Below are 12,658 nucleotides of genomic sequence, written 5' to 3'. Positions count from 1 at the left end.
TTGCAGAGGGGAGTATTGGATAGATCTCAGCAGGATCTGCAATGGGGCTTTGGCTTTTTTTTTTTAATCCACAGCCTTGCTTTGGTCTGGCACAAAGTCATCCAACCTTAGTTAGCATTCAGGGAGGGAATGTGTCTCAGGAGGCAAAACACCTTTGAAGATCACAGGCTCATGGAGAAAGCACATTTACTGCTGATCTCCCTTAGGCAGGTGGTCTGTCTCAGAGCCTATGTGTAAGGAGCAATGCTAGGCCATGCCTCTGCCCCTGCCTGTTAGAGCACCCTTTCAGGGGAAATGCACCTGTTCATCCCCTGCACTTAACATACCGGTATCTTTGGTGACCCACTCAGGAGTCAGCCACAATTTGTGCATTAGCCATATAGTATAAAATTCACATTAGGTCAATGCTTTGAATGAAGTCCAGGCTGGTCAAGATTAGTGATAGGCAAACATCAATAAGTTTGAGGTCCAATTTGCAAATCCCTAGTACTGAGAATCCAGGAAGTTTCCTATGGCCTGTAAAACACCCATCTAATTAACTGGGAGGAAGGGTATTATGATGATGATGGATGCCTGTACAAAATCCTGTGATAGATATAGATTCAGACCCATTCCCCTCTGCGAACATCAAGGGATGGGGTGGGGGGCAGGGCTGGCCTTACCATGAGGCGAACTGAGGTGGCCGCCTCAGGTACCAGACTGTGGGGGGGCACCACTAGGACCCAGAGTGTAGAAATTTGTGATTACTGCTGGTGCATATGTATTCTCTCTGCTCTAGATGCACAGAGAGGGTGGAGTGCTGTGCTGGAGGAAGAAGGGCATAAGAGACATAACAGGCAGGCAGGAGAAAAGGTGAGAGGGAATAACAGAAAGCAGCAGGAGCTGCAGGGAGAGAGAGGAGGAGGAACCTCTTATGTACCTCTCTAGCACCCCCAGGAGCCTGGACTGATTAACACCAGCTTCTCAAGGAGCTTCCTGTTTCCTGCTGCTTCCCTGAACCCACTTGAGGAGAACAGGCAGTCAGCTGAAGTAGTAGGAGCCAGTTAGGCCCTTAAGATGCTGATATCTTCTCTCACTCAGGCCCCGCTACTAGCAGGGCCGGCTCTAGGCACCAACAAAACAAGCTGGTGCTTGGGGCGGCACATTTTTAGGGGTGGCATGGCCGGCGCCAGAATGCCGCCCCTAAAAATGTGCCCTGGCTGCCCTAGCTCACCTCCGCTGCTGCTGCCACGGCGCGCGAAACAGCTGATTCGCGTGCTGCTACTCGCCCTCCCTCCCAGGCTTGAGAGCCTGGGAGGGAGGGGGAGCAGCAGTGCGCGAATCAGTTGTTCCGCGGCCACTCGGAGTCTTCCCCCCCACCCCCCCAGGTTTGAGAGCCTGGGAGGGAGGGAGGGAGGGAGGGGGAGACTCCGAGTGGCCGCGGAGCAGGCGCCGCTTCTCCCCCTCCCTCCCTCCTAGGCTTGAGAGCCTGGGGGGGAGCAGGCAGGGCTGGGAATTTGGGGAAGGGGCGGAGTTGAGGCGGGGCCGGGGGTGGGTTAATTAAAGAAGCGGGGGGGAGGGGGCGGCCAAAATTGTTTTTGCTTTGGGCGGCAAAAATCCTAGAGCCGGCCCTGGCTACTAGCCTGCTTATTTGTCCCCTTCAATTGAGTGTTGAGAGCCACTATAGCTGGCACAGAACAGCAGTCATGAGTGAAAGAAGAAAACGCCCCTCTGGGGCAGAATTCAGAAAAAGAAAGAAAGCAAAGGAAGCTTTTCTATCTAAGCATGAAGGAGCTCTTCTGAGATACACAGACACAAATGTTTACGGTGAGCCTTCCGGCCCCAGGGAAGATGTGAATGGTTAGGAGATGCCTGATCTTCCAGTTAGAGTGCAGGTGACCTGGCAGCTACTGCAGCATCCATATCTCCATCTCAAATGGATGTAACCATGCACATTCCTGAAGAAAAGTGTAGATCAGAGAAGTGTGTGGTGGAGGCACAAGAAACAGCTGCTGCTGAGTTTAGTTCCTTAAGTCTAGATGATGCAGGACTGTGGACCCACTTGAGCAGTAACCTGAGGGACTTCCTTGTACTGCATGGGCCACAGCAAGTGAAAAAGTCCATATTCCCCAAAGGCAATGAAAATAGAATTTTTCCATCCAACACATTATTGGCGGGAAATCCCCAATGGTGACAAAGTGGAGAGGCCATGGCTTATGTACTCAAAAATCCAGAATGCTGCATACTGTTTTGGTTGCAAACTCTTCTAGTCTAATGTTCCAGCCCCATTGGGTTTTACAGGAACAAAGGACAGGAAAAATCTGGCTAGAAATCTGGCATGCCATGAGAAGGCAGCAAATCACCAGAGAGCATTCCATAGGTGGAAAGATCTTGAGATGAGACTAAGGTGAAAGGCCACCATAGATGATCAGCATCAAGAGAAGATTGCATCAGAGTCTCTTTACTGGTAAAATGTTCTGAAAAGGCTCATTGCCATTGTGAGAATGCTTGCTACCCAAAACCTAGCACTGCGTGGCACTTCAGATCAGCTGTATGTGCCAAACAATGGAAATTTCCTTAAAACTGTGGAGCTGATGGCTGAGTTTGATGCTGTATTTCAGGAGCATCTAACAAGAATCACCACCCAAGAAATGTACAAACACCACTACCTTGGAAAAACAATTCAAAATGAGAACATACAGTTACTGGCAACAAAAGTCAAACAGAAGATTGTGGCAGATCTGAAGTCAGAAAGATATTACTCTGTTATTCTGGACTGCACACCTGACATCAGCCATACGGAACAAATGACTTTAATGGTGTGTTTTGTAACAACAACAGAACCTAGTGAAAATGTCCCTGCAATGGTGTCATAGGTTTCACCCGTACAGATATGGAGACTTGCATGTGAACCCCTAAACTGAATTACCAGTTTAGATCTGGTTTTGCTGCCACCACTCCCAAGTTCTAACTCCTTTCCCTGGGTAGCCTTGAGAGACTTCTTCACCAATTTCCTGGTGAAGACCGATCCAAACCCTTGGATCTCAACACAAGGAGAATTTAACCATCCTCCCACCTTTCCCCCACCAGTTCCTGGTGAGTCCAGATCCAATCCCCTTGGATCTTAAAACAAGGGAAAATCAATCAGGTTCTTAAAAAAAAAAAAAAAAAGGTGAAAGACAAACCTCTGGGAGAGATTAGCACACCAGCTACTCTCTCAGACAACAGATTCAAAACACAAAGGATGTTCCCCTGGGCAACAACACAAAATATACCCAATTTGATTATTCCCTAATGCCCAAGACAAGTTACAAAGAAATAAACATAAACCTATTTATTTCCTTCACTAATACTCACTATTTGATAAGAGGCTGAATTCTGGAGCTTTCCTACTCCGGTTGAAACTGAAACTAAACAAAGGAAACTTCCCTCCTTCCTTTTGAAACATCTTATCCCCCCATTGGTTCCTCTGGTCAGGTGTCAGCTAGGCTAGGTGAACTTCTTAACCCTTTACAGGTAAAAGAGGCATTAACCCTTAACTATCTGTTTATGACACATGGTGACCGTCAGAGAGCATTTTCTAGAATTTATTGATATTGATGATACTACAGTAGCTGGTATGACAAATGTGCTTATTAAAAAGCTGGAAGATATGGGAATTGTGGTAGTTGAAATGAGAGGTCAGGGCTATGATAATGGTGCCAACATGAGAGGAAAGAACAGAGGAGTGCAGACATATTCCGAGAATTAAACCCTTGAGTTTTTTTTGGCCCATGCAGTTCTCATTCATTGAACTTGGTGGTCAGTGATGCAGCATCAGCTTCTAGTGCGGCTGATGAGTTTTTTAATGTAATTCAAGGCATCTATGTATTTTTCTCTGCATCAACTCATCGATAGCAAATTTTGAAGCAACATCTGGGAACATCCTCTCTGACACTGAAACCACTGAGTGCCACATAATGGGAAAGTCGAATGGAGGTGATAAAGCCTATCAAACAACAAATTGGGAAGACAGATGATACCATAGTTTCCATTATGGAGAATAATGCTATGACAGGAACTGTTCATGGGAGAACAGTGGCAAATGGGATCACCAGAAACATGCATAACTTCACATTTCTGTGTGGCTTAATGTTGTGGCATGACATACTGTTTGAAATAAATGTTGTAAGCAAGAGACTCCAAGGTGTTGGCCTTGATATATCTGGAACAATGGAACAACTGGACAAAGCAAAGTCATACCTACAGTCTTACTGGTCAGATGAGGGATTTCAGAACGTTCTGAAGAGTGCACAGAAGTTGGCAGAGGAACTTCATACTGAAGCTATTTTCCCACCCATTCAAGAATATAAGAGTCACCAAAGAAGACATTTTGATTACGAGGCACGGGATAATCCCATAAGAGACCCCAGACAACAATTTAAAGTTGAATTCTTTAACCAGGTGCTAGATCAGGGGCCGGCAACATTTGGCATGCGGCTCGCCAGGGTAAGCACCCTGGCGGGCCGGGCCAGTTTATTTACCTGCTGACGTCGCAGGTTCAGCCGATCGCGGCCCCCACTGGCCACGGTTTGCCGTCCCGGGCCAATGGGGGCGGCGGGAAGCCACAGCCAGCACATCCCTCGCCCGTGCTGTACCATGAGAGGAGTAGAACAGGAAGAAGGCAGAATTGAGACCTTTCAAAGTTTTGGCCCAAGCAAGGGGGCATGGGGCATCATTTGAGCTCCCCGCCTCAGGTGCCAAAATGTTGTGGGTGGGCCCTGGGGGGGCAGGGGGGGAGTCTTTTTTTCCTATATTTATTCTCAATAGAGCTGTGTGAAAGTCTTCAATCTGTGGGGCTCATGAGAAGCCAAACTACAGAGTTTGCACAGCTGTTTTGAGAATAAATGAAGGAAGAGAAATGCTCTCATTTCCTGTTCTTTAACTTCTTGTTTTGTGCTGGGCTCAAAATGTCCTAAGTTTAGGTCTGAATATCTCATTCAAATAAACCCCCACATTGAAAGCAAACTTCATCCACTTTTTTTTTTTTCTTTTTCAAGTTTTGTCTGGTTTAAAGTCAAAACCATCTGAACCTACCAATTTTGCATGGTTTCTTCCTGAAAACTCATCTGTTCAGCCTTGTCTGAAACTTAGGCCACATTCAGAAACCTGAGCAGAATTTCAGTTTATACTAACATTTGAAAACTCAATTGCATTCTTTCTGTTTGGTGATTATTGTTGTAGTTACACTTTTTTTTTTTTTTTAGTCTGCCTTTAAAGATGTGGACCTAATTATGCTAGGGGTACAATTTTCATAGATAATATTCAGGCTAGTGATAGGTGAAGCATTCACAAAGACACTCAAATTGTTTGGAATTTGTGCATTTGCATTTTATGGAGCACCTATATTGGTCCCTTTAAAAAAAAACAACCCCATACTAAAGTGCATCCAAAGTCAGTGATGTGGATTAGCTTTGGTGGGTTTAAAAATGTTTTCAGAATTTTTTCCATCACCAAATAACTATTATGCAAAATTTGGGGATTGTGGCAATGGGCAAAAGTGCAGAAATGGTGATGATAATCTACATACAATAACGAATAGTTGCAGGACGTACCATAAAAAGGAACATTGGTAATTACTCAGCGTTGGTCCCATGATACTACTGTTGTGGGTGAAGGTACTCATGTGTAAGTCACTGAAGGATTGGATGCATGTTTTTAACAAGACAGAAAGTGACAGCTTGTAACTGATCTAAATGTCTTCTTCAAAAATCAAAGGATGCCGTTCAAATAAGATTAAAAGACTTTTGATTGTCAAAATAGAAAAAGAGTGTGGAAACAGGTAAGAGTAGAGAGAGAATTTGTTTGTTGAAAACAATACCCCATAAAGAAATGTTGTTTATTCATATGGGTCAGTATTCATTTCAATTTATTCTGACCTAGTCCTGCTCTCTAAAAATCCAGCCTTTAAAAAAGATGTATTACTCTTTGACAGAAGAGGGCAGTGTTTCTTCATTGTTGCTTGGGGGCGGGGGGGAAATCTGAATATTACTTTAAAGATCATTCTCAAGAGAGTGTTGTGAACCAACGAATTTAAATGTAATAAATGCCCTCTGAATATCATGCTACTTAGTAAAAATAACAGGTAGTGGAAAAGTAGGCATTATTGTTACTTAATTATTGTCAGCATTAAATTGTATTGACCCCAAAGAATAGCATATAACCTTCAATATATCAATTGATTTTTGTTATGCTCAAATAATTAATTCTATGAAAAATATCTTAGATTGAAAAAGGTAAGAATATGATTAACCTAATACTAGTCATTCACATTCTTTACTAAGTAAATTTCTATAAATAAAAATAGCTTACTACAAATTTAACAGGAAAAAAAACACATAGCATTGATGATCTGATATTTTAGAAATAACTCTTTGTACTTCCATGTTATGTATAAGCAGGATGGCTGAAGGCTCTGGAAATAGAAACTGGTTTGGCTAAAATAGGAAATCAACCCACATCTTTGTACTAAACCACTTGTGAGATGTAAACCATAGCCCTAACTCAGGAAAATACTTAAGCACGTGTTTAATTTTAAGAATGTTAAGCCTCTATTCTTAAAGTGCCTTTCCTGAATGGGGATGATTTCCTGAATTGGGGCTATGATAGGGGTATATACATCATACTGGCATTAGTGGGCTCAAGGCACCTGGTTGCAGGTGGAGGGCAGGCCAGGTCCAAATGAAGATGAAGCCCAACTGGGGGAGGAAATGGGTGGTGACCATAAAAAAAGGAGGTCCAAATGAGGTCTTTACTACAGATGGGGATACATGTAGATTTAGCCTGGATGGCAGCACATAATGGGATAACCGAATAAAATATGGGACAAAGCAGCTAAAAGCACTGTAAGAAATGGAAGAATTTCATATAGAAATACATCTGAGTAAATAGGAATTCAAAAGCCTAGTACAGAAAAATTTAAAAGAGGAATGACAAAAAAAATTGGATCAATGAAAAAAGATGATTTGTTGAATTGTGCCCTAGAGTTGAGGATAATGACATACTTGGATAGGAAAAATGAAGTGATCTTTGTTTAAAGTACTAACTGGCCTTTGTGGCTTAAACAATATTTTTTCTGACTAAATAAACGTAAAGGTAGACTATGTTCATGTTGTAGGGTAAAAGGTTGATGGCCACTATAAACTATCCAATCAAGTCTGCTTTACCATGGAGGAGACAAAGAAAGAGGATTGTGGGGAGTGAGGGTGAGAACTCTGTGGTTCCTTTTTGGTTACTAGAGAACGGAAGAAAGGCCTATGTACAGCAAGCCCTGGGAGGGACTGTGGGAAAGGACATGAAGGAAGGCCAAGGTAGGAAGAAGTCCAGGGATGCCACAGGGATTCAAAGGGAGCAGACTTTAGCTGCTTGCCACAGGGTTCATAGATTGGAATCCACAGGAGAGGAATGGCGTGGGTCTCCCTACTTTTCCTGTGAAAAAGGTGATGTGGAAAGAGACACGAGAGAGGATTATTGAGTTTGGAGGCAGGCCTCCAGTGAGAGAACCTTGGGAGGTTTTGTTGTGCACAAGAGTTGGAGGACAACCCTGCAGAACCTAGGAAGAGGTGAAAAGTCTGTGAAGGAGTGATCCTGGGTAGGGGCAAAGAGTTATGATTATTTGAGTCGAGTTTATTGAACCCCTCGTTTACTCCAGAAGGGGGGTAGAACTATACATGACCTGATTGAGGGGCCAAATTATGAGAAGAGGCAGAAAACTGCAGGGCCAGAGGGTAGATATGCTCAGCAGTGGGTCCACTCTTCTACAAAGGCTTACATGACTGATTTGTCTCTTTAGCACCTCCCCATGTCTCAGTTTTGACTGAAATGACACAGGAGACCATAGGAAGTCAGGGGGGGAAAAAAGGTATTTCTTTCTTTTAAAAAAAAAAAAAGTTAACATTTTAGTACTAGCTCTCCACTAAACATGTTGTGTTAGCAAAGGGTAGTAGAAACTGATTACTTCTCTTGGGGAGCAATGGGGATTTCCTAGCTCTTTGTAAGAGGCTGAGGTTTCCACTTTCAGTCCTAGGAAGCTAAAGAGTTCGGTAAGAGATAAAGGGTTTCCCCAGTACAGAAATGGGGGGTGGGCTCTGTAAAACAGGTATTACAACCCAAGCTGTTGAGTCCAGAAGTGGAATGGTGTGCATCTTATCCTTGCCCGCACCCAACACAAGGCTACCCTCTCTCTATCCTCAGTTTGCTTAATCCCTGTGCCTTTATGTGGACCCTAGACCCATGTAGGATCCTGTCTAGGATTCTAGGAGGGAAATGACAGTGCCACAAAAGCAACAGTAACTTCCACACGGTAAAGGCAAGATCCACATGCAGAGGGTCCTATCTACATGGAGATTTGTATAACTCACTTTGGACCATAGATCCTATAACATACACACTAAGATTTTCAAAGCTGCCTAAAGAAGTTGGATCCTATTGTAATATAGTCTCCAACCACCTTAGTTAGCTTTAGAAATCTCAGCCCTGTAGTGTTTGTTACAGAAACTGCTTGTGTCAATACCCTTTGCATTATGGAAGCCACTTCTATTTTATGCCACTCTAAACCACTGAACACACAATTTTAGCCATGCTCCCAAACACGGTCATATTTAATTTCACTAAGGCCTGGCACTATGCTCCAAGTGTAGTTGAAGCATTTATATTTGCATACAAAATGCTTTCCTGGTGAAGTCTTTTTAGGAAACAATAAGGAACAGTAATTTTTAATTAAGCAATTTAACGGGTGGGGAGTTATAATGAATCCAAGGTCCAAAGTGTCCTGAGAAAATGTTTTTTTTTTTTTTAATTATTTTTTTTATTTTTTCCCATCTTGTTCTCATTTTTAAAAACTTTTTTTCCAATTATTTTAATTGAACTCAGTGCTCTGGATAAGTGCCAGATTAAAAAGCTCTGAATACAGTAGACCTCATTCCTCAGAAAATGTGTAGCTCAGTGGGTGGTAGAACAAGATTTTTCTATATTCCTCACCAGACATAGAGGAATCTCTTATTTCTTACTTCCAGGCTAGACACAGAAGAATCACTGTTCAGTCTTTGGCTTCTCTCCACCTGGGCTGCCAACAATATTCCCTTTAATAATGTTACCTCTCAAGATAGTCTATAATGCACACTTCTTTCTGGGGTAAGTAGAGTACTTACACTACACACACCCCGGCACGGGTGGACACATAGCCCAGTAGTGGACATGGGAAGTCGCTACTCAGACAAATAAAGACACACCTGAACCTGGTGGGTATGTACTCGGGAATGTACCCTACACAGCCCTCTACTCACCCAAGCTGTACCTCCCTGTCTGCACTGCTGTTTTTAGCAGTGTAATGTCACTCTGACTCTCCACTGCAGGAGTTCCTCCCCTTAATCCCTGGCAGCAGGGAAAGACTACTGAACTGGGGGCCTGACAGTCTTTCACTGCCACTGAGAAATGCTCCTGAAATGGGGAGCAGACAGAGCCTTTCACTGACACGTAGCTACATGCCACAGCATAGATGTAGCCTGCTTTTTCACTGCAGTGTTTTGCTATGTGTAGCCTGCATGCTGTGTAGACATGGCCTCCGATTGAAACAGAACGGATGCTAGCGTATCTGCTCACATGAGCTATCAAAAAGTCCTCACATTTTCAGGTAATGATTTTTAGGAGTTGACAAGCTGGATGCACTCTGATCTGGTGACCTTGAGGTGAGAATCTACATGCCTCATTGTTAATCCCCTAAACCAGCATTTCCCAAAATGTGGGATGTTTCCCTCTGTTAGTGCATGGAATATGGGGGAAGCATGGACAGACCTCTCAATTGTTCTCTTGAGTGTGATATCATTTTTTTAAAATTTAGTCTCTAGCTGTTCTGAAGGTTCTTTTCACAACCATAACGTGACCAGAGTATAGCCAATGAAGCAACGTTTGCCTGAGTTTGCAGCATTCTGAAACAATAGCTCTGAAAGTACAGACTACCTCATTTATTTCAATCTATGTTACCTCAGTTATCAGAGGGGATTCTATAAATGTCAACATTGCTCATTACTTCAAAGCTCATCCAAGACTATAAGAAAGGAGAGGAAGTTTCATATTATAAAGATCTATGAGGAAAACATGTTAAAATACAATTTAATTTGATTTGATTAAAATTCCAAAATATGCCTAGGCCTTTAACAGCACATGGCTGGAATGACATTGGGGGCATACTTAACTTTAATTTTCCTGCAGGGGGGATCAGTTTTTAGAAATCTGTGAAAGGCTGCCCAAAACTATTTATCCATTCCCCTGTTCTTCTAGCTCTTAAAGATTTTTCTCATGTTTACTCACTTTACCTATTTTGGCAACTTTTTATTAATTTGGGTTTTACAATTTCCTTGCTATTGGATGGCATACAAGTAAAACAAGAAAGCTGTTTTCCCCCCTTCCCCCCCCCCCCAGTAAAGTGCACACACAATGATAAAACATAAAATCACCATTTTCACATCAAAGCATACAGTAATATCGGTATTTTCTTATATTGATCCATGCCCACATCTAGACATTGTATTAAAAAAATCAGTTCATTTAAGGAAAGAAACTTAATGGAATAAAGAGAAGACATGCATGACAATAAATTAGGTTTTGCTTAAATTGTAATAATGCAGCAACGCAACAAAGAATTAATACGTTCTTCTCCAGAAATTTCTCATTCAAAACCCACAGTGATTTTTGAGACCTGAATGCTTGAAGAATTGTGAGCAGTGGAGAGGCTTGAATTAGACCCACTTGGTATGTTGTCTGTGAAGGGGACTTAGATTTGGAACTAATCTGCTGCCACAACACAAATGGATAAAAATCTGTGTCCTATGAAATCAATGGTAAAACTTCCATTGACTTCAATGGGGGCCAAGGTTTCACCAATGATCAGCAATAGCCCGTGTGTTCAAATGGGCAGTCCCTATTGGCTCCTACTGGTAAGTGCTGACTGTGTGTCTTAAGATGCAGGGCTCAAATATCCTGTTGGTTCAGGTTTGAAAATTGGGCCCAAATCATCTGTGCCAAATCAGGGTTTTATTTATCTCTTTCTCCCATTCAGATGCCAATCACCACAGCATCGAGGAGCCATAGACTGTAGCCTTGTACTGTGTTAATCAATCTATTTGTATTTTAACTTTTCTGCTTTAAGAAAAATGGTGCAAAAAGCGTGAAAGAGTCTGAAAACTGAAGAAAAGAGGAAACTTGTAGCACTATATCCACTCAGAAAGAATAACTTAGTCAGAAATCATAAGGACTGAATTGGTGCCCAGACTACCATAATTCTTCTTTCATAAAGATATTAGCCTATCACTTTCACTACTTTGTGAATGGAATATTAAAAATGTGCATCACAGTACACTGACTTTTACCATACATGGTTGTCGATGATGCTGAATGTGATTCTTCATCACAATGCTGAAGGTAAGTCTATAATTGTTGACCTAGAGGATTTGTACATAGACAGGGTAGCTCCGTATCAGTTAATACTTGTATAATTAGCTGGTGCGTGTAATGGCATGGCCCAATCCTGCGAGATGATGATGATGGGTGTTTCATGACAGCCAGAGAATGACTGCCTTCAGTATGCTGTTACATAATTAGGAGTTATGTAAAGTAGCTTTTTTTTTTTTTTTTTTTTTCCCCTGGTGGGCAATGCTTGACAGTGAAGAAAGTTAGTTAGCACAAACACAGGGCCTGATTTATAGACAGACTTCAGTGGGAGTTGTTGTGGGTTCCCACTACCGATGAAAATCAGACCATATGTGATTTAAGTTTTTGTATTCACTGATAAAATGAGTCTGTTATGGATAAACTATAATCCTTTTTTTTTTTTTTCCCAAGGCCAGGGTTTGGGTACTATTTCTATACTTCCACATGCTTGGATTTCTTGTAAGCTTGACTATAACTTTGGATTTCCTGAGTACATAATGGCCATCTTTTGATAACCAAAACATTCTTTTATTCATTTTTCTCCTGCCATCATTGCATCATCTAAAATTAAACTTTTGTATGTCCATGTTTACACTTGAAAGATGTAGTCTTTGGATTGTTCATTTTTGGTTCATTCAGGAAAGTTCTGTCATGATAATAAATTGAGTCATGCAACAGCACAAGTAAGATCAACCTTCCGCTTCTTTCTTTTAATGTTAAGACATTTCAATTAAGTTTGTTATATATGTGTCCAGTTAAATTTAGTGGTATATCCCACCACCACCAAAAATATAAATAAATAAAGGAAATAATTGGTACAATGACGGGTAGAACCTACAGATAATTTCATCTGGCCATGATATTCATTTTGAAAATGTTAATACAATACCTCCATGAAATTAAAAAAAAAAGCTTACTAATGTTTGGTGTTGTGAAAGTAATTTTAACAGGGGTGTAATTTAAAAATGATTTTACAGTTTTATGGAGGTCTGAATGTTTTGTCCGGTGGACATCCACATTTTCTACTGATAGATATTTAACTGTGGACATGATATTGACTTACCTGAAACACATGTAAACCTTCCATTTTACTAGAGGTGGGGAAATCTGCAGAAATTCGACTTGGACGTATGTTAGTACATTTTAATTAAACCTGACCTCTTTCCTCCTTGCTATTTGCAGTTATGGCATAAGGGACACCATTCACCTGCTA

This window comes from Malaclemys terrapin, chromosome 1 (assembly GCF_027887155.1).
Source record: "Malaclemys terrapin pileata isolate rMalTer1 chromosome 1, rMalTer1.hap1, whole genome shotgun sequence".
Lineage (NCBI taxonomy): Eukaryota > Metazoa > Chordata > Testudines > Emydidae > Malaclemys > Malaclemys terrapin.
Note: the sequence above shows the minus strand (reverse complement) of the source record.